We start from the raw sequence: 20,787 nt of genomic DNA, 5'->3' as shown, positions 1-20,787 counted from the left end.
TACCAAGCTAATTACTAAGCTAAGCTATGCTAATATGAGTGATTATGTGAGGAGATGTACATCTTTCTCGTAAGATACTCCTTCTTCCTCTCAATCTACTCTCATACCCTGCTAGCTCTCACCATCTTCGAAGGTGTGTGAGGTCTTGGGTCTGAGAACGGGGATAATTCAAGTTGTGTTTGATTAAGTGTTTTGCTTAGTGCATGAAGCTTCCATCTTCATTGCACTAGCTAGTCTTGAAGGAACACAAAGAATTGTATTGTACAATGTCTCTCTTGATGGGAGAAACCATAATACAAAGCCTTTTGGAGGGGGGACCGGCTCCATGCAAATCCGGTCCTCAACTGTTGTCAATAGCTTAATTTCTCTCTCTTTTGAAAGTATTGTTGATGCTATCTAACTAGGTGTTATGCTTTTTGTTGCTCTCTCCACCCAAGCACTCTTGTAATTCTCATTAGGAATCTATTCTAATGAAATGCCCACTATGTTCATGGTAATTTCCGCTACACACAAGTTATTAGGCCATTAAATGTTACAGGCTGTATCCGAGATTTGGGAATCCTTCCTTCTGTTATCACACACAGACAAAGTAGCATGTCTGAGGGTTGCTCGATGTCCTTGGGGCCCAAAATTCCATGGATGCAGGCATCACACGAGCTCAGCTTCAGACTCCCTCTTCTTGTTTACTAGGTACTGGCCAGGATGTCTCCGGCTGCAACTCCATTGAAAAGACTATGGCATCGGCCCCCTACCAATCTGCTGGCCTTATATAGGAATTACTCCCTCACAGGCTATTGCACTACTTCTATTGCAGATTTGTGTTGATTTATGACAACTTGGCATTGCCTTGTCACCACTTTAACATGAATTATTTGCTCGCTGGTGTAGCCTTGTTTTCTCCTTCAAGGGTGCTAATCTCTTTGCAACCGCTTCTTCTAAGATGCCAGAAATGCCAACTATGTTAAAGCCGCAAGCGCTTCCAACAATGTTGCCCCCTCTTCTTGGGACAACCACTTTAGCCACGCTGTGCTGCAAATCAGTCCACCATCATTGGCTGCGGCCACACCGACAAGTCTGCACCTCCACACATGCTCCTTCACAAGTCTCCTTGCTAGGATCTCTTGTTGATGATGACTCAATTGCATCCTACATTGATGCAAATCTCTCCCCAAAGACTTCATGGCAACCTCTATGCAACCTCCTTGTTGAAAATTTTCACTCCATTGCAGTAGCGGTGACTCCATAATCTCCACAAATGCTTCTCTCTCTCAAATGTAAACCAGATGATAATAGAATGTGCAATTTTTAATTAAAGAGACTAATACATAATGAAAATGCTTAATCAATGAGATAATACACATGAATCTATCTACATAGTTGAGCACCCATACTAAGAGTCCAACCTGGTGCTCTGATACCAGTTGTTGAGCATGCACAGAAGTGAACGGAGTCGCGCACAGACATGGCGAGGAGAGGTGAAATCACACAAGAGAGGAGAGGATAGGAGAGGAGAAGACACGGGAGCTGTACAAATGAAAAGAGAGATTTCATTAGGTTATCATAAGCCTTATAAAGGCATTTACAAGGTGTTCAGACACATGTGTCCGCCCAAGTTGGGCTGACCCCAACATTCTCTTCTAGAAATATAGAATGTTCATAGACCCATCACATTCATGTCTATCTAATTTTTTGTGAATTTTCACTGTACTTAAAGATCCTTTGACCTATCTTTAGGATGGAATAGTAAAATTTTGTGTGCTTGGACACATTAGACTTTAAAGATGGCTACAAATTGGAAACTTCTACACTACTCGATATTTTTCTCTAAATTTTATTCAACTCGTAATATGTGTTGGGCATGTTTTCTTAAAATAGTGTTTCATTTTGAATTCCTCACAAATTTTGGTATTTTTTTGAAAAAAGGCTTCAAAAGCCACTAAAGTGCCTCGTTCTCTAACAAGACTAGTGTTAAAGACTCCACAGATAGTAGCAAACCCTTGTGCATGTCATCTGACATTTGAAATGGGCATAAGATACGTCCAACCCATTAGTCTCAACCCACATGTTAAACTTTCTGACATTTGAAATGAGCATAAGATACATCCAACCCATCAGTCTCAACCCACATGTTAAACTAGTAATAAGCTCTCTTGATTCATCTACAAATAATCTTGTCATATGGCTACTTAAGTTCCTATATGGTAAGAATATTGCTACTTGAAGCATCTAGGAGTATTCTCAGACTTGCTCATTTGCACTATTGTGAAATGTGTGTATTAAACCTCTAGCAATTATATTTTTCTTTACTATACGATAAACTATCCAAAATTCCTTATGTAATGAAACTTGTTAATCATGTTTATTTTATGTTTACCCTCAAGTTGTCTATGAAAGCTAGTGCTCCCAACATTTTATTTGTCCATATGTGGACACTTTGCAACTTGATTTCTAGTTTTTATGTTAAAACTATCACCTTCTGGCAAAATAATAATAATAATATCCCAGTAGTTATGCTTTTGCTTCTTTTGGAATACTAAATTGCTTTCATTCACCTTATATTGAACATAGAATGCTATCCCAATTGTCCCTATCATCAAGATAAACTTGAACAATGGGCCACTTAGACACCATTTCAATTACCATGTCTAAAGAAGATGAACTAGAAGAAGAATAAAATAGATGACTATTACCACTCACCTTGTATTGAATAGGGAATATTAGCACTATGACCCCTAGTGGACCATTTTGACAACATTTCAACTACCCTCTCTAACATGGCAACATTACTAGAGTGGCATCCTTTGAACATGACAATCAACGATAAGATCTTTAAAAAAATACATAAAAAGGTATAAATAAAAAATCTTTCATTTTTTATTATTGAAAATTTGACAAGACATTACAAAGCCACAAGAGGCTACAAAATAGTGATAATAGCTCCAGGGAGTGGAGGCCAAGTTGATGCCACAAAAAAAAAAACGGGGTCATCTATGTTTGTAGAGTTTTTTAGACTCTTCTTCCACCCTCGTCTGGGGCATCCATCATCGGCACATCCTTCTCCTCTTGTCCCATGGATTTAGCTTCCTTAGTTTAAGCATTCACTGTAGTATGTTTGCCAAATCACTTTTGCGTGGAAGCAATGGTGAGATTTATTTCATTTGGTTCAAACAATGCTACCCTCATTAGGAAAAAAAGAGGGAAAAAAAAGGAAACTACCGTATTGCTTCCTCTTTTTTTCCTTTTGCATCATCCTTATTTCCTGCAAGAGAGAGGGGCTTGATTTTTGAGCAGCTTCCTCCACTATTGAAGCCTCCTAACGTGGAGGCTCCCTTCTCAAGAGCATCTTTCTCTACCATACTATCTCAATCTCTCTCACCTCATTCACTTATACTTCCTTCTCGGTATCACATCCTCCACTTTGGCTTCCTTCTCAAGATTCACAGAGTTGACAAGCATAGCTTCTTTCTCGGTATCACATCCTCCACTTTGGCTTCCTTCTCAAGATTCACAGAGTTGAAAAGCATAGCTTCTTTCTTTGGTCCACCATGCTCAATTTATCCACAAAGAATTATATATATTGTTAATTAGTCAAATTCATAGTAACACTAACCATAAATTAAAAAATTCAAGCAAAGAGAAATTGATTTAAATTTCTTTGATGACTCTGGCCCTAGAACAGAATCCGCTAGTAGGCCAATATTGGTACCTACTTGGCATGAATGGATGACCTCTATGCATGGATGGATAGCTATAGGAAAGCATAGGTAGCTTCAGACTAAATGGCCACCAAGAAAGCCTAATTAGGTTCCAAGACAATAGGCATGTATCATTGAAAGAATGGGTAGCTACCATGAGAGATGTCTAGCTACCATACTAACATTGGTAGCTATCAACCTACCAATCAAGTTACAATTGGGTAGCCATCATACCAAGATTGATTGGTAGCCACCACTATGGGTCTAGTGCTTGTGTATATAATGTTGGCTCATTGGGAGCCATCAAGCTACATTGGAAAAGAGGTAGTTGTCAAGCTAATCACTTGGTTAGATTAGTAGACTGGCACCCACCACTATTCTAAAATAGAAGAGACCCAGCTACTCAATAGCTACTATCTGGTGGCCACCAAGCTACTATTAGAGACATTAGGTTACTTTGGAAGAGACCGTGATAATTTGGGAGCCACCCACCAGGCTACTCGATCTAGTAGCTACTCTGGTAGCCTGATGTGCCTCTTGTATCTACCCACCATGTAGTTGGGTTTGGAAGCTATTATAGCCACTAGGCTACATGAAAACTCTAGTATGCACCATACTACTACGGTCCTAGTAGCTATCACTATGTGCCTCGTAGCTATCACTCTCCTACCACTATGGACCTTAGGCACTACCAACATGGGGTGCCTAATAGATTTCAACATCTCCAATAAGTTGGTGGTTATATAAACCTGCCAATGTAGCTACCATTCATCTTGGTACAATGCATCTGCATGCCTTTGTAGTCATCATTTGGCATGCATTACCTTTACCTAGAAGCCAATGTTCCAATAACCATAAAACCCTAGATAAAACTTTTTTTTAAAGATCACATAAATGATAGAAATTGAGGTGATGATGCATACTATAGGCTACACTCTCTATTGCATAAGATTTGTTAAGCAATGAAGATCGTGTGGTCTATGACTCAAGTCCTTGGCAAGAGCCATCCATGTTCCCTAAGCATGATAGTGGACCTCGGGCGATAAGAAGTCGCAATTGCAACCATGTGCCGAAGCATGAATGACTGGGAGCAACATAAAACATAATCACCCTACGCTTTTGCAATGAAACACCTAGCCGCAATTGCAACCATGTGCCAGTGCATTCACTCACGGTTACTTCTTTCAAACAAATGCTCCTGTCATTCTAGCAGCAACACACCTAGTCGCAATTGCAACCATGTGCCAAAGCATGAATGACTGGGAGCAATATAAAACATAATCATCGTATGCTTTTGCAATGACACGCCTAGCCACAATTACAACCATGTGCCAGTGCATCCACGTACGATGATTTGATAAAAGAAATTTTAAACCTTTAAGTTTTAACGCAAAACACTCAAAAAAACATCAATAAAATAAGGAAGGGTTTAAAAAATTACTGCTACACTGCTTTGAGAATGTGGAAAGTTGCCAGAAAGTTTGGTGAAGACTTTTCAATGTACCTCTTTTGTGAAAAGACAAGCACCGGCGTCACCTTTATATAGCCACGGCGGGCCCGGCGGGCAAATAGCTTTACCCGACGTGACCGCCGGGAAGATTCACTAGCCCGGCGGGCCCGGCAGGCCAACTAATTAGCCCAGCGGTGTCGAGGGATAAGTGTTCGAAACTTGAGCCAGGTCAGCACCGGGCTATTGGCTGTGGAAAAACTGAGAGCGAAAAATTGTCGCACCGCACAATACAATAGCAATTAATTACTCGGTAATACTATCAACTCACAAAACTTGCTTGAAAATTGGTAACGTCGACGAAATTGATACGCAATCAAGAAGAAGTGTCGTTAACGACACCATTAAATAATGCTAATGACAGTTAAGGAGCTTAAACTCCCTTTACAGATCACTCCGGGCCGTTAACGGCTCCGCAATCCATCAAAAAGAGATAATTAGACTAATTTGCCTGCTAACGAGGAAAATCCTACTGTGTCGATTCTATCTGTTGGATTTGTCTTCAATCAATGTCTATGCCGAAAGTATTTCTTCTCCTATGACTGCTTACAAGCCCTTCTTGATATCTCCTTGCATAAGCCGATGAGAAATAGTCTCTTTGGTTGCCTTGGTTGCAAAGCCCTTGATTGATAGAGAGAGCTCGCCCTTGCTTGGCTTGGATTGTCGAGCAAGAGAGAGAGATTTCCCTTTGCTTTGGTTGGATTGGAGATCGATAGAGAGTATCTTCTCCTTTTTCTCATGCACGAGAGAGATAACCTCTTTCTTTCCTCCCTTGCTCGTCCGAGAACAAGAGAGAGGATGTGGCTTCTTTACCTATTCAAACAAGAGAGAGAGAGAGATTGTGTCTTGATTTTCCATGCTTAAGAATCTCCCCTTCTTCCTCCCTTTCTTAAGCACGAGAGAGAGCGTGGCTTGCTTCTCCGAGAGCATGAGAGAGAGAGCGAGCCTCCTTGAGCCTCAAGAGCTTGAGAGATAGAGCCCTGCTTCCTTCCACTTCCCTCCTCTCTGCTTCTTCGAACCCCACCTTCTTGTTGATTCAAATTCCCTTCTTGGCTCTCTCCAGCCACCCTAAAAAAATTGTCCCCACCACGCAGTCACGGCGCCGTGACTGACGTGGCGCGGGAAAAGCCGCTTTGTGACGTGGCAGGCAAAAGGTCCGACCAGCGTAAAATCCACTGGTGATGGTCTCAAATGGAGCGCCTTCGCGAGCCCCGTAAAATCCGTTTCATCGCCAAGCCCGTCTGAGCATGCATGCGCCCTGCGCGAGCATCTTAGCCTCATCTCCCTCTGCCGTTCACTGCCGCCATGCTACTCTTCACCTTTTCTTCCATTTGTTCACACACCCTTAAGGGTTTAGTTAGGCGGCCTTCCTCAATGGCGGGCGGCCACTAGGGCACCCCATTTGATTTACTTGCCGGACAATTCACTGCCAAGCACAACATCTCCGGGTGGCTCTCAAAGCCTATCCCTCAATCAATATGCCCCATGAGCTGACATTTCAACAATGAGCTCATCAAGAGCTTTTCGTGTTTTTGTAGCGGCACCACTTTAAGCTTATACGCTCCACAAGCAATACCAAGCACTTGACAACCTTGGTACACCCCATTTGGCTTACATACCAACTAAAGCATCGGCAAGCACAACATTTTTCTTCAGCAGTCCTTGACTAACAATATCATCGTGAATTTTTATTGTCCATACCGACATCTCGAATAATGCCAAAATAACCCAGCTCAGCATTGCCGACACAACTGACACCGGACTCTGCCTGCCAAGCCGTAGACGTCTCAACTGCATAGAACGCATACTAACCTGATGAGGAGGCCAAAATTCCCAGATGGCACCCCGACCGAGCCGACCGGACTTGTACGGAGCCGGCCCCCGGTGAATCTTTAACGGCCAATATCTTGGCAACCATAAATCCAATCGGTGATCTGAAAAGACCGACACGCTCCACAAAGTGAGCACTTAAGGCCCGTGCATTCATTCCATTTTTGTCACCTCAGCTCTGCAGTTGCCCAATCCGGTACGGATTTGCAATCGACTTAAACTTCAAAGTGCCATAACTTCTTCACTGTAGCTCCAATCGACGAGCCATAAAGACAAGCCGATAGAGCACTTCAAGCACTACAGTTCTAGATCATAAACCCTCATCTGTGCTCATTTCAAGCATTGCCCTTTTTGGCATCATTAAGGCATTAGTTGGCACTTCAAAGCCGCATCTGGCATACATTAAGCATTGAACTTGTCCCGTTACCAAGCCTTAACTACTGTTCATTAATCATGTAGGCTTCAAACAACTTGATGTGCATTTTTCTAGCATCTTTGTTAGCATGGGAGCGGAGCTGCACGACATCCATCCCCTCTGAACCTGCACAGCCTCCGGTCTGTGCCAACCGTACTCATAAAGCATCATCAAGAGCATCATCAGACTCATCGTCTGATGCATACATAACATTGTCTTCAGGAAGTAGATCTGTGTTGAAGTCTCCAATATTAATCTCACCATATCGTTGCTTAAACAACTTGACTCTTTTCCATGCAATAGGCACCTTGAGCTCAGTGCCATCAAGCTCGCATAACTTGTAGGTCGCATTATCATAAACATGAAGTACTACATATGGTCCAAACCATCGTTTAACCATTTTCCGCATAGCAGTGTACTGGTTCTCCAGGCTACTGTCATATACAAGGACCCAATCCCCATCTTTAATAACACGAGGTCGTAGTCTGTGCTTACCATCAAACACTGCTTTGTTCTTCAGCCTTGCTTCCTTAAGCATTACTTTAGCCTGTTCAATATCTTCTTGACGTCTCTCAAGTTGGCGTATGCACAATGCAAGAAAATCTTCTGTAGACATACCTTCTTCCCATGGCATTACAATCCAAGAGATAACCGCTTCCTCTGTAGGCATAATGGGTTTTTGCCCGTACATTAGCTCAAATGGCATAAAACCTGTAGAACTATGTGTAGTTCGATCAGCCCATAAAGCAAATGGTAGGAGTTTAGGCCAATCACTAATATGTCCCTGGCATGCCTTTAACAATAGGCGGATGCCCTCTTTCACTTTTACCATTACCCTTTGAATTGTATGCTGTAGTGAGAGCCAATTTAATGCCCAAGTGAGTAAATAAATCTCGAGCTTCATCTGCATCCAGCTCTCCTCTATCAGCAGTAATTCTACCAACACATCCATACCTGGAAATAACATCCTCAAGCAAGAACTTGCATACGGAACTGGTAGCTTTGGTACACAAAGCTTTGCCTTCCACGTGATTAGTAAGATCCCTGCCAGACACCTACTAGCATGGTAATCCGGTCCACCACCCACTTGTAGTGCATAGCCAGTGGATAGGTGGGATGAAATCCATCTCGATGTCACACATTAGAATACTGTTGGCATATTAGGCATGTCTCCACAAACTGAGCCACATCTTTATACATACCTTTCCACCAGTAACGATCCTTAATGTTGACAAAAGTTGCCCAGACCCCTCTGTGTCCAGCCCATAAAATTTCATGAAACTCTTTGATAACCTGCTGCTGAGTCGCTTTATCACAAACAACCCGCTGCGGTACTCCTTTAGAGCGTTTTGGCTGCTTCCATAAATGGCCATCCTTCAGAAAATAGTCGTAAGCTTTCTTCCTGATCTTTTTGTACTCTTGATCCGTCCACCCTTCATGCTTAGTAAGAGTGCTAAGGTAGCGACCAATCAAAAGCCATTCTCCTTCATAGAACTCTTCAGAAAATACCTCAAAATTATGAGCAATATTGCCACAATATGCATGCAGATAAGAAGACAAATAGAACTTCAAGCAAACATCATCACTTGGGGTCAGCATCTCTTCTTCATCTTCAAATCTAGCTCTTGATAACATATCTGCAACAGGATTATCTCTACCTGCAATATGACAAAATTCAGGATTAACAGACTTAATATAGGCTATCCATCGTAGCATAGCAATATCCGGAGTAGAGCAATTTGCAATCATCCCTATCAGTGGCAAGCAATCTGTCTCTACCATGACTGAAGCTCCAATAAAGTATTCTTTATCAGACCTTAGAGCAGTAGCAACACCCCAAAGTTCTCTCTTATCCTATGGGTAGCCTCTTTGGTGAGCATTGAGCACTTTTGCTCCAAATCGAAGGGCATACCTGTTCCCTTCTTCATCATCTTGACCTATAGCCCATCCAATACCTGTCGGGCTAGTGTCAACTGTTAAGATTACTGGCCTTCCGCATTTGTAGTCAACTTTCCTCAAGGTCAAAGCCTCAAGGAGCATCTTCTTTAATTTTCTCATAGCTCGTGTGTGAACTTCTTCCCAAACAAATCTTTTACCTTTTCTCAACAATTGATAAAGAACTTCTGCTACATGAGCAAAATGTGGCAGCCAAATAAGATAGAATACACATGCACCCAAAAACCGACGAACTTCAGTAACCGAAGAGCACGTTTCCTTCATCTTTTGAATAGCTTCAACTTTAGCCGGACTTGGCCTTCTACCTTCTGGACTGCACATGTGCCCTACAATTAGAACCTCTTTGGCACCAAAAGTTGATTTTTGCCGTGAAAGTGTTAAGTTAACTTCTTCAAGCCTGGATAAAATAGCATCACAGTCAGCAATATGTTGAGCAACAAACTGTCGGCACCCACTCTGATCTTTTACTTCATCTTTTGAGCCTTCCTCATAGCCCTTAATCGGTAGATCATCAATGAAAGGCATAGTAACATGTGGGATAAAGTCCCTTAATACCTTATTCATGCCGTTCATCATATGAGCTACATAATTAGTAGCACCCTGTGGGCAGAGTGCACATCCTTACCAATTTGAGAGGTGTACGCATCGTAGTAAGATCCCTGCTCTCTAAAGCTAACTGAAATTGATCATATCCAGAATAAAGATCACCCATAGAGTAAATTGACCTACCTCCAAAAGCCTCAGCAAATTCATCCACAATTGGGCCAGTATCCACATTGCGGATTGTTACCTTGTTAACAGGCTGCATATCCTGTATAAACCTTAAAGTACCATTTTTCTTCGGAACAGTGAACCATCGGTTAGAGTATGGGGCACATGATGGTTCCAAGATTCCCATTTGTATCTTCTCATTAAGCAAATTGATAAGCTTTGGCAAGTGAGCTTTAGGAAATGGAATAGGACGTAAGCTCCATGGCATGTGAGGAACAGTGAATATAACCATAGGTGCAACAACACTTGGATCCACACACCCAATCTCACTTGGCTCACAGGCAAAATCTTTACCATGTTTTTCGAGCATACCTTGAAAACACTTGATTTCCTCTTCGTTGAGAAAACCATCTTCTCCCACCTTAAGCTGCTGCAATGTCTCTTTAGTGAATTTGTGCCCAATGTTCTTAGGATTTCTGAGCATAGGCTGTCGAGAAGATTCTTTAATTACTTCATCACTTCCCTTTGGTAGAGGTGTAGCCACATGTCTCACTTTCTTTGCAACTGTCTTGTACTTCGTCTCTACCTGTGCTTCAACTTCTTTATCCAAGTTATCCTCAATATGCATAAGTGCCTCAAATATGTCCATTGAGTGCACTTTAACAACTTCAGTTCCACTTTCTAACCTGTTCTGCTTGATATCCTCAAGCTCTGACATAGTATCAACATAAGAGATCTCTTCGAAGATTCTTGAAATCGCATCACCCGGTTCTAACACATCACATCCCTGCAAGTCACTTTGAATGCTTGAAACATATTGTTTCTCCCACTTAGTTAAATCATTAAATTTCCTGTAAGATACTGAACCCTCAGATGTCAACCCTAGAAATGCTGAAGAAAAGGTTTCTCTTTGCGAGAACTTCTCCTCACTTTCACCACCATAGTCCCGCTTTATAGTGGCACCCCAAGAAAATCCTGAGCAAATCTTTGTTCTTTAAACTCCTTACGTATCTTTGGCATTGGACCATCACGTAAACTGTCTTTGTTTCTAGCATGATCAACACATACAGTTAGAAATTGAACCGCTTTCTTACCATCTCGGCTTTGAACCCTAGCATAGGCCGAGCCATCATCCGGCACCTTAGTTTCCATCCGCACAGCCGTAATGTAGGGTTGTCCCAGAATCAATGGGTAGGAGGAATGCTCCTGTATAAAAAAGTTCTGCTCATCACAGACATCCCCAATAGTTACCTTAACATTTGCGCATGCACCATAAAGATCTCCAGGAAGCATGTTGGCAACTCGAATCCGCCACCCGTGATCTATATCAATAGGCCACTTCCCCTTTTGGTGCAAATTCTTTGCCATTAGATTGATTTCCGAACCATGTTCTATGAGGGCTAAGACCGGCTCCTCAATGTCGCCAAGCTTTACCACTGTTTCTGTCGTTGCTCTGGCCCAATGAGTCCTCAAAAAGTGACTCTTGGGTATAACTTCTTCATCTTCACCATTCATTAAAATGCATGTTTCTTACCTCAGGTATAATCGGGCTTGGAACCACCACAGGCTTTGGCTCTTCTTCTTCAAGATCTGCTAAATACTCTTCATAGTCTTCCAAAATTGCTTCAATGTGATGAACCACTTGGCTTTTAACTGGATCTGACTCTTGATCACTCGGTACTTGTCGCTTTCTTTTTATGATGTCTATAATCTCTTCGTGGAAATCGCGCTTAGCAATTCCAAGAATATGCTCCAATGTGAGCTCCACTTTACTATTTAGGATACGTTCTTCAAAAACTTTCTTCAAATCTGTAGCCAATTCAATATCAGACTTGAGTTTATACGAGGGTCCTTTACGCTTACCTTGCTTCTTGTCCTTCGGAGCCTCTTCCATAACCACCTCTGGAGCAGGTTTAGGAGCTGGCACTTCTTCTTTCTTATTGCTGGATCTCGTCTGCCTTTTTGACGTCCTAGCCACCTCTTCATCTCTTTTCCGCTTCTCTTCCACCATAGCTTCATTGGCTTGAGCTTTAGCAATATAAGCATATACTGAAAGAGAATCCACTGGATCGGTCCACCCAATAGTTTCTCGAATTGAATTACCCACCTCGCGTAACTTCCCATATGTTACCTTACTTGCTTATGCTGTCTTTAAAGCATATGGCCACAACTGGCCCTTTGTACCTGTACCATCATCATCTTCCTTACCACAAACTTGCAGCCCATATGTAGATGCTTCCACAAGGGCAACATTATGTTGTATTTCCTCCACTATCTTCTTCATTCCGCCTGTACCAAAGTTCAAGCGGAGCAGTTCCCTTGTCGCCCTGAGATGAATATTCTTGTCTTTCCAGAAAACCACATTCTTCTTAAAAGCTTCATCAAACTCATTATCCTCTCTCAAAAACCTGTGGTCTTCACTATCGCACCACATGCATCGATCCCAATTTTTACGTAGTGGCTGCTGCTGCTTAGGTTCAGAAGTAGACGCCTTTGCAGCTAACCCTTCAAATTTAACAGTTTTAAAATTCAAATTTAGTTCTTGAATACCTTTAACTAGGTCGTCAAGAACATGCCCCTCCACTTTGGGTATTGCAGAGGGCGGCTTCTCTTTAATCTCTTCTTCATCATCATCTACAACCTCAACCACGATCTGCTTATCAGATCGCTTTTGTCGTTTTACAATCATATTCACCACTTCACAGACTATTTTCCAATCTGATGTCAACCCCAATTCTCTTGCTGGGTCCTCCAATAATTGCACAAAATTCTTTTGTAGTCGCGGATCAGCAGCTTGAATAAACAATTCCACCTTTTGATCCTTCAAGGAACGTTGTTCTGCTGACGATAATTGATCAAACTTCTTTTCAAACTCTCGCAACAGTTCTCGTGCAGATAAATTTTTACCCTTCTTCTGCACCCACTTCGTAAAACTCTGTCTGGTCGCCCGTTGAGAATCCTCCAAAAAATATTCCTCTTGCAGCGCCTTCTTAAAATCCTGCTAGTTCGGTCCTTGAGCCGCTTGAATTTCTTTAATCCGGTCCCTAAGTTCCGGTACTGCAATCAGATGAAATCCTTCCACTAAATCCTGGTCTTCAATACCATTATCTTCCATAGACTGCTCATACAAATTACAAAATTTTGAAATATCTCGGCCCTCAAACCTTTGGAGCTTTTCTGTAACACTTTGCCGAGCTTTGCGAATCCTCTCTTGCAAATTATGTTGTTGCTGGGCACCCTGTTTGCTGTTGCATATATGCCGCAAACTGTTGCATCATCTGCTGCATGGCTGCCTCTTGTGGTGTAGACATAAGCTTCAACAATTTTCCCACCCCGGCTCGGGTTTCACGTCGGGTTCACCAGGTGTCGGGGGATAAGTGTTCGAAACTTGAGCCAGGTCAGCACCGGGCTGTTGGCTGTGGAAAAACTGAGAGCAAAAAATTATCGCACCGCACAATACAATAGCAATTAATTACTCGGTAATACTATCAACTCACAAAACTTGCTTGAAAATTGGTAACGTCGACGAAATTGATACGCAATCAAGAAGAAGGGAGTTTAAGCTCCTTAACGACACCATTAAATAATGCTAATGACAGTTTAAGCTCCTCAACGACACCATTAAATAATGAAAGGCTTCGCAGAAGGGTCAAAGACCTACCCGGCGTTAGCTATCACATCGTTAGAGGAGCCTTAGATGCTGTAGGAGTGAAAGATCGTAAAAAAGGGCGTTCCAGTGCGTTGCAGAGCATTGTCGCAACTTGTATCATCGCAACGATTCCGTATCAATTGTTCTGATATGTTAAATGTGTAGTCGACCCAACATTGCCAGGGGACCGAAGCATGCTATTGCAAAGATTGACCATTACCCGTCTATTTGTGTGAAACAACTTGGTGTCTAAGGTGTTTTACTTCAGTAGGTTAAGTTGAGTTTTACCCGGACTCCCACCTGATTAAAAAAAAAAAATCCTTTTCCTTCCGGAACAGGTTCGGGTTAAGACTACGAATATTTGACGGAGACTTTGCCTACATCTACCGATTGGATCGGGAAACCTACGGACATTACTGGTGAGATAACTGAATTGCAAGATTTTTCCTTTCCATGCCTATTTCTTCTTCCTCCGTGGAAGAGAGGGAGACGGATACTCAATGTGCAATGAGTAAATATGATTTATGTGATGAATAAAAATTGGTTGGAAACCATAGTTATTACCCAATCATATGGAAAGTTGTATTCGACGAAAGTCGCACGTGCAGTTTGGAGGGAGATCCCCCACTAACCGGTGGATCCACTCTACAATATGGAGTGAAGAAGCCGAAATAGTAGCTTAAAACACCGCCGGGAAAAGACATTAAAAAAAATTGGTTGAAGTCTGAAGTAGTTGTAAACTCGTGGTACATCGGAGCAGTGTAGCGAACGAAATTAGAAATATCGAATCGGATCCAATTTATTGCAATCGATTGGCAAACATGCTAGTTGATCGTATCCTGAAAAACGGCAAAAAATCACTAGCTTATCAAATTTTTTATCAGGCTATGAAGCGGATTAGATAAAAGACAAATAGGAACCCACTGTCTGTTCTGCGACAGGCAGTGCGTGGGGTAACTCCCGATGTAGTCACAGAAACCAAATGTGTGGGTGGATCAACTTATCGAGTTCCCATTGAAGTAGTACCTGCAAAAGGAAAAGCTTTGGCCATCCGGTGGTCATTGATCGCATGTGGAAAACGCTCAGGTCGAAGTTTGGCTTTAAGGTCGAGTGATGAATTGATAGATGCCGCCAGAAATTCTGGGAGTGCCATACGGAAGAAGGAAGAGACTCATAAAGTTGCGGAAGCTAACAAAGCTTTTGCCCACTTCCGTTAGTTTTGCTTAGATGAGATTAGTTCCAATCCACAATATTTTCGTTGTGGATTGGAATCGGGGCGCAAGTATCGGGGAATCGAGAAACACTACGCAGAGATGGATGAGTGAGGGGTTGACGACTACTTCCTCCTTAGTTCGTCAATTATTCCAATATTTACAATACGTTGGCCGATGCAAAGCTGCGGAGTGCTTCGTCCATGAAAAGGCTTGACGCAGGATTCTTTTTTTAGAGACCAAAATTGATTAGGGGCGTGCATTACCTAGGAGAGAAATTTCATTTCTCCCTCTCCCCTTGTTTTAGGGAATCCAGGTTGTGAAATAAGTGACAAAAAATTTTGAGATACGGGGAAAAAGCCTCTGTATCCAAGAATTCTAGAGACTCAATCGATTTTGGTTGACACAGATAGGTTTTTGTGATATGCTACATAGTAACAGGCTTACTAGCCTGGGGAATCACTAATTCCTTTTTGAAAACCAAAAATTCCCATGATCGCAACTTTAGAACGACGCGAAAGCGCAAGCCTATGGGGTCGCTTCTGCGACTGGATCACCAGCACTGAAAACCGTCTTTACATCGGATGGTTCGGTGTCTTGATGATTCCCACCCTACTAACCGCAACCTCTGTATTTATCATCGCCTTCGTCGCAGCTTCTCCCGTAGATATTGACGGTATTCGCGAGCCCGTTTCTGGTTCTTTGCTATACGGTAACAACATTATCTCTGGCGCTATCATCCCTACTTCTGCAGCTATTGGGTTACACTTCTACCCAATCTGGGAAGCAGCTTTCGTCGATGAATGGATTTACAATGGTGGTCCCTACGAACTGATCGTTCTTCACTTCCTACTTGGTGTAGCTTGCTACATGGGTCGCGAATGGGAACTAAGCTTCCGTTTAGGTATGCGCCCTTGGATTGTTGTCGCTTATTCAGCTCCAGTCGCAGCTGCTGCCGCCGTCTTCCTGATCTATCCAATTGGTCAAGGAAGTTTCTCTGACAGTATGCCTCTGGGCATTTCTGGTACTTTCAACTTCATGATCGTATTCTAGGCTGAGCACAACATCCTTATGCATCCTTTCCACATGTTGGGTGTAGCTGGCGTATTCCGCGGCTCTCTATTCAGTGCTATGCATGGTTCTTTGGTAACTTCTAGTTTGATTAGAGAAACTACTGAGAATGAGTCTGCCAATGCAGGTTATAAGTTTGGTCAAGAAGAAGAAACTTACAACATTGTAGCTGCTCACGGCTACTTCGGTCGTTTGATCTTCCAATATGCTAGCTTCAACAATTCTTGTTCTCTACACTTCTTCTTAGCTGCTTGGCCCGTGGTAGGTATCTGGTTTACCGCCTTAGGCATCAGTACTATGGCATTCAACTTGAATGGTTACCCATCACACGGCTCTCCAACTTAAGTTACCTTAGGGAAAAGGATCACTCTGGGCACAGCCAAAGGTTTATTATTCAACCATAATGATTGTCGTCCGAACATCCTACATCGAGACCTCAAGACAGCGAATGTGCTTCTTGACGAGGCGTTAGAGGCTCACGTCGCCGACTTCGAGATGGCGCGGTTAGTGAGTGCATGTGACACATATCTTATTGTGTTGTGATGTGAGCGCAGGGGACACCTGGATATGTGCCGGTACTACCAGACTCCCAAATGCACAGACAAAGGCAATGTGCACAGCTTCAGGGTGTTTTCAGAGCTAATGACAAAAAGGCAGCCAACATGGTCGTCGGGAGCGACCGACAAACTATTGAATGATAGCTCTCGTAACCCCTCATATACTATATGACCTCCGGATCGCCTAACCCCGATAAGCTCAACTCAGATAAGCCTGACTCGGATAAGCTTAACTCAGATAAGCCAGACGGCCAGACGGTGGCTTGCCCCTGACCAACACCACCTAACAAGAAAAGAAGGCACGGTAAGGTTTAAGGTTGCGTTTTGCTCGCAGGACTTGTGGTTGCCGTGAAAGGGATAGCGAGTGACGAGATTCAGAAGACAGAAAGCAAATAAAACGAATCCTTCATCTACTAAATCTACTTCAAATTTACTTAAAGCACCCGCTTCTTCATCTACTAAAGGCCTGAAGCACCTGCATCTTCACCCATGACTTTATCCACGTCAGGTACTTCACTCGAAGTAATAGCACCTTTCATCCACGTCAGCTAGTTCACTCGAAGTACCTGTTCCAGACTCAAAGTCTGTACCATCGAAATCGGCTTCTTTTCTTTGGGTATATTGACAGAAACTGCGGAGAAAAGACACTTACTTGAAGAATTAGCCGCAACTCGTGGCACCTAATAATGGAGGCGTGCTAAAAGTCCACTAGAGACCCGCAAACCACCTAATCTATAGGTTAGATGATCTATCTCGAAAGATGGAGAAACCCAGTAGAGTAGTTCCTGTCCTACCCTGAGCCTTCCACTTTCACGAGAACTGGTATGGTAGCTTCGCAGAGTGGGTTCGATGATTCATCATCAGATTGTTGACAGAAATCGACGATCAACGTTAAAAAGTCGAGTACCCACCCGGGTTCGGTTCATCCAGCCGCTATTTTCTTTTAATGGCGGAGGCAGAACAGGCACAGTACGACAGGGAGTGGATTTGTAATCTTGGGGAAGGGAAGGCTTTGATTGCGTGCTTGACAAGGCTTTCGCACAACAACTTCTTTGGTGCTCTCTCCTCCATTGCGGCGCCCTTTCTTTCATGGCTTAACGTTTCAAACAACAGCCTTTCAGGCAGCCTCCCGATGGGTATCGGCCAATGCAGGACACTTAAACATCTTAACATTTCCTTTAATCAAGGAACTGATGAAATACCTCTTAAAGCCTTCTTATTATCTACCTTGAACCTCACAACTGCCATAGCTGGTAGTTTCTCAAACCTAACTCTATTAGATCTCTCTAAAAATTTTATAACAGGCCCAATTCCCACATCCCTCAGCTCCTGCCAAAGCTTGCGCCATGTCAACATCTCCTTGAACTCCTGGAAATATTCCCACCATCTTCAACCAGCTAGTAAGCCTAGAGGTGCTTTCCGTCTCCAAAAACAATCTCACAGGCGCAATACTACCCGATTATGGGGATTCTTTACACCAGCTTAAGAAGCTGGATCTTTCGGCAACAAGAAGAAACAAGATAATCCCAATTGCCGGCTCTGCATAAGCTTGTATTGAGCTTCAACAAGTTCATGGGGCCTCTTCCTGCATCCCTCCCCAACTCCAGTAGGTTAAGGGTACTTGACCTCAGTGCAAATGCCTTCATAGGAAGTATTCCTGGCAAGATTTGTGGTCCTTCGCTCCGCAGATTGCTATTAGCAGACAATGATTTGTCTGGGGTGGTGCCCTTGGAGAGCTGCAGCAGCCTTGCTGCAATAGATGTCAGTTGCAACTTTATGACTTGCGCCTTCCCGACACCGCTACCGGCTATGCCTAACATGAGAGAGATGGTTATGTAGGGAAACTTTATTGAACAGGAAATCCCCATTGACATCCGCGGCGCAACAAGGAAATTATGGCTACTGGTGCTCAACCTCAACCTTATCAACGGCACCATCTCGCCCATCCTCTCAAACTGCAGCAGCCTAAAGTAGCTAACTATTTCAAATTCAAACAACCGTCTCACAAGTTACATTCCGCCGGAGCTGGGGCTTATGCCAAGAATCAATTTTCTGCATCTCAACAACAATTCATTGTCGGGCACAATACTGCCTACACTTGGGAACTCCAGGTATCTATCGTGGGTTGATCTCAGCGGCAACGAGCTAGATGGTGCCGGTGAGGTGGTTATGCGACACCGAAAGCTTTTTGTGGTAAGGAAAATATTTCATTATACTTTCTTTGGATTGAAGGGAGCTTTGAACTAAAATAAACTTTGGACTGAAGGGAACTCTTTCTCCTTGGATAGGAGAGAACTACCCTAGGCTAGGAAGCCACCTCACCTTAAATTGAAGGGAGCTAAGCTATTTAGTATCCTTTGGACTGAAGGAAGCTGGCAAGAAAGCTTTCCTTTGGTTTGGGAGCTACTTTTGTTTGGACTGAAGGAAGCTCCTGATGTCTTATCATGTTACTTCGGACTGAAGGGAGCTAAGCTATTTAGTATCCTTTGGACTGAAGGAAGCTGGCAAGAAAGCTTTCCTTTGGTTTGGGAGCTACTTTTCTTTGGACTGAAGGAAGCTCCTGATGTCTTATCATATTACTTCGGACTGAAGGGAGCTCTTTCATTGATGTCGTCTTATCATGTTAATTTGGACTGAAGGGAGCTCTTTCATTGATATCTTATCATGTTAATTTGGACTGAAGGGAGCTGCTCTCTTCTCTCTTGTTAGACTAAAATAAACTTACTTTTTATCCCATACCACAGAAAGCATCCTGCCCTTCTTTTGTGGTCCTTCTCTCAAGAAGTTGCTGCTTGCAGATAATGAATTGTTTGGGGTAGTGCCCTTAGATGGTTTAACCTTGTCACATTAGATATCATAATTTTGTGAACGGCAAAGCCACTGCCAGTCTTGCCTTACCTGTAGGAAGGAGTGGGCCAATCTCATTTCATTGAGGGAGAAGACCTAACATCTGCTCAGCGACAAGCCAATTGTGGTTGCTGGTTCTCACCTTTTCAACGGCACGGCACAATTCTACCCACCTTGGCAAACTGCAGCTTAAAGTAGCTCGCTCTCCTCACAAGCAACCTCTTTACATCACAGGCATCATTCCTTTAGTGGTCTCATGCTGGCGAATCAATTACTTGCATCTGGGCCCTTGTCCGGCACCATCACGCCCACCCTCTCAAATTGCAGCAGCCTAGAGTGGTTAACTATTTCAAACAACCGTCTCACAAGTTACATTCCGCCGGAGCTGGGGCTTATGCCAAGAATCAATTTTCTGCACCTTGGCAACAATTTGTTATCAGGCACAATTCCACCCACACTTGGAAACTGCAGGTATCTGGTGTGGTTGGATCTTAGTAGCAATGAGCTAGAGGGCAGCATCCCCTGCGAGCTGACCGAGCAAGCAGGGAAGGTGATAAAAGGAACGCTCAGCACTGGTTTGCGATTCGGGTATTTTAAGTATCTATACGGAGATCTATGCACAGAGTATGGCTTGGGTTCAGTGCTTACCATGAGAAGAGTTCACCTTTTAAGGCTAAGCAAAATTCTAAACTTCCAGAGCAGAGATGCAACCTTAGCGTTTCTATGCAGACATTGCACCATACTACATCCCTAACCCTCCAGGATCCAGTGAAGGCAGCCTAACATTCTTTGATGTTAGCCAATACAAGCTTATAGGCACTATTCCAGAGGACTATGGTAGCCTAATCTACACCCAGGTGCTTTCATTATTACATAACAACCTCACTGGCACCATCCCTTTCAGCCTAGGCAACCTGGTCCAATGCTCCAAAAACCACCTAGACCATAACCACCTTCAAGGAGGCCACCAAGGGCTTCTGTGAAGAGGCCAGGATAGGCAGTGAAGGCTTTAGCATAGTCTACAAGGCCACCTTAGACGATCAAACTGTGGTAGCGGTTAAGAAGCTCATCCATAAGATTGATGAGAAGGGTGAGCCAAGAGATTTCCAGGCAAAGATAAAAACAATAGGGAAAATCAAGCACCCTAACCTCGTCTCTTTGTGGGGTTATTCTCAAACAGACAATGAAAGGTTGCTCATCTATGAGTACATGGAAAATGGCAGCTTGTATAATTCATGGAAGCAAAAAAAAACAAGATGATCCCAATGGCCAGCCTACGGCTACAATAGAGCTTAGCTGGGAAAGCAATTAGCTTATAATAGCTTCATGAAAGTATCC

At 43.1% G+C, this 20,787-nt stretch overlaps 1 pseudogene; it reads left to right on the top strand.

The window, feature by feature from the left end:
* Positions 1-17,548: 17,548 nt before the first annotated feature.
* On the top strand, positions 17,549-20,432 carry LOC147419202 (brassinosteroid LRR receptor kinase BRL1-like; annotated as a pseudogene).
* The last annotated feature ends 355 nt before the right edge of the window (positions 20,433-20,787 follow it).

This window comes from Adiantum capillus-veneris, chromosome 29 (genome assembly GCF_014529385.1).
Source record: "Adiantum capillus-veneris isolate H3 chromosome 29, ASM1452938v2, whole genome shotgun sequence".
NCBI classification, from domain to species: domain Eukaryota; kingdom Viridiplantae; phylum Streptophyta; class Polypodiopsida; order Polypodiales; family Pteridaceae; genus Adiantum; species Adiantum capillus-veneris.
Note: the sequence above shows the minus strand (reverse complement) of the source record. Positions and strands in the feature narration are given on the sequence as shown.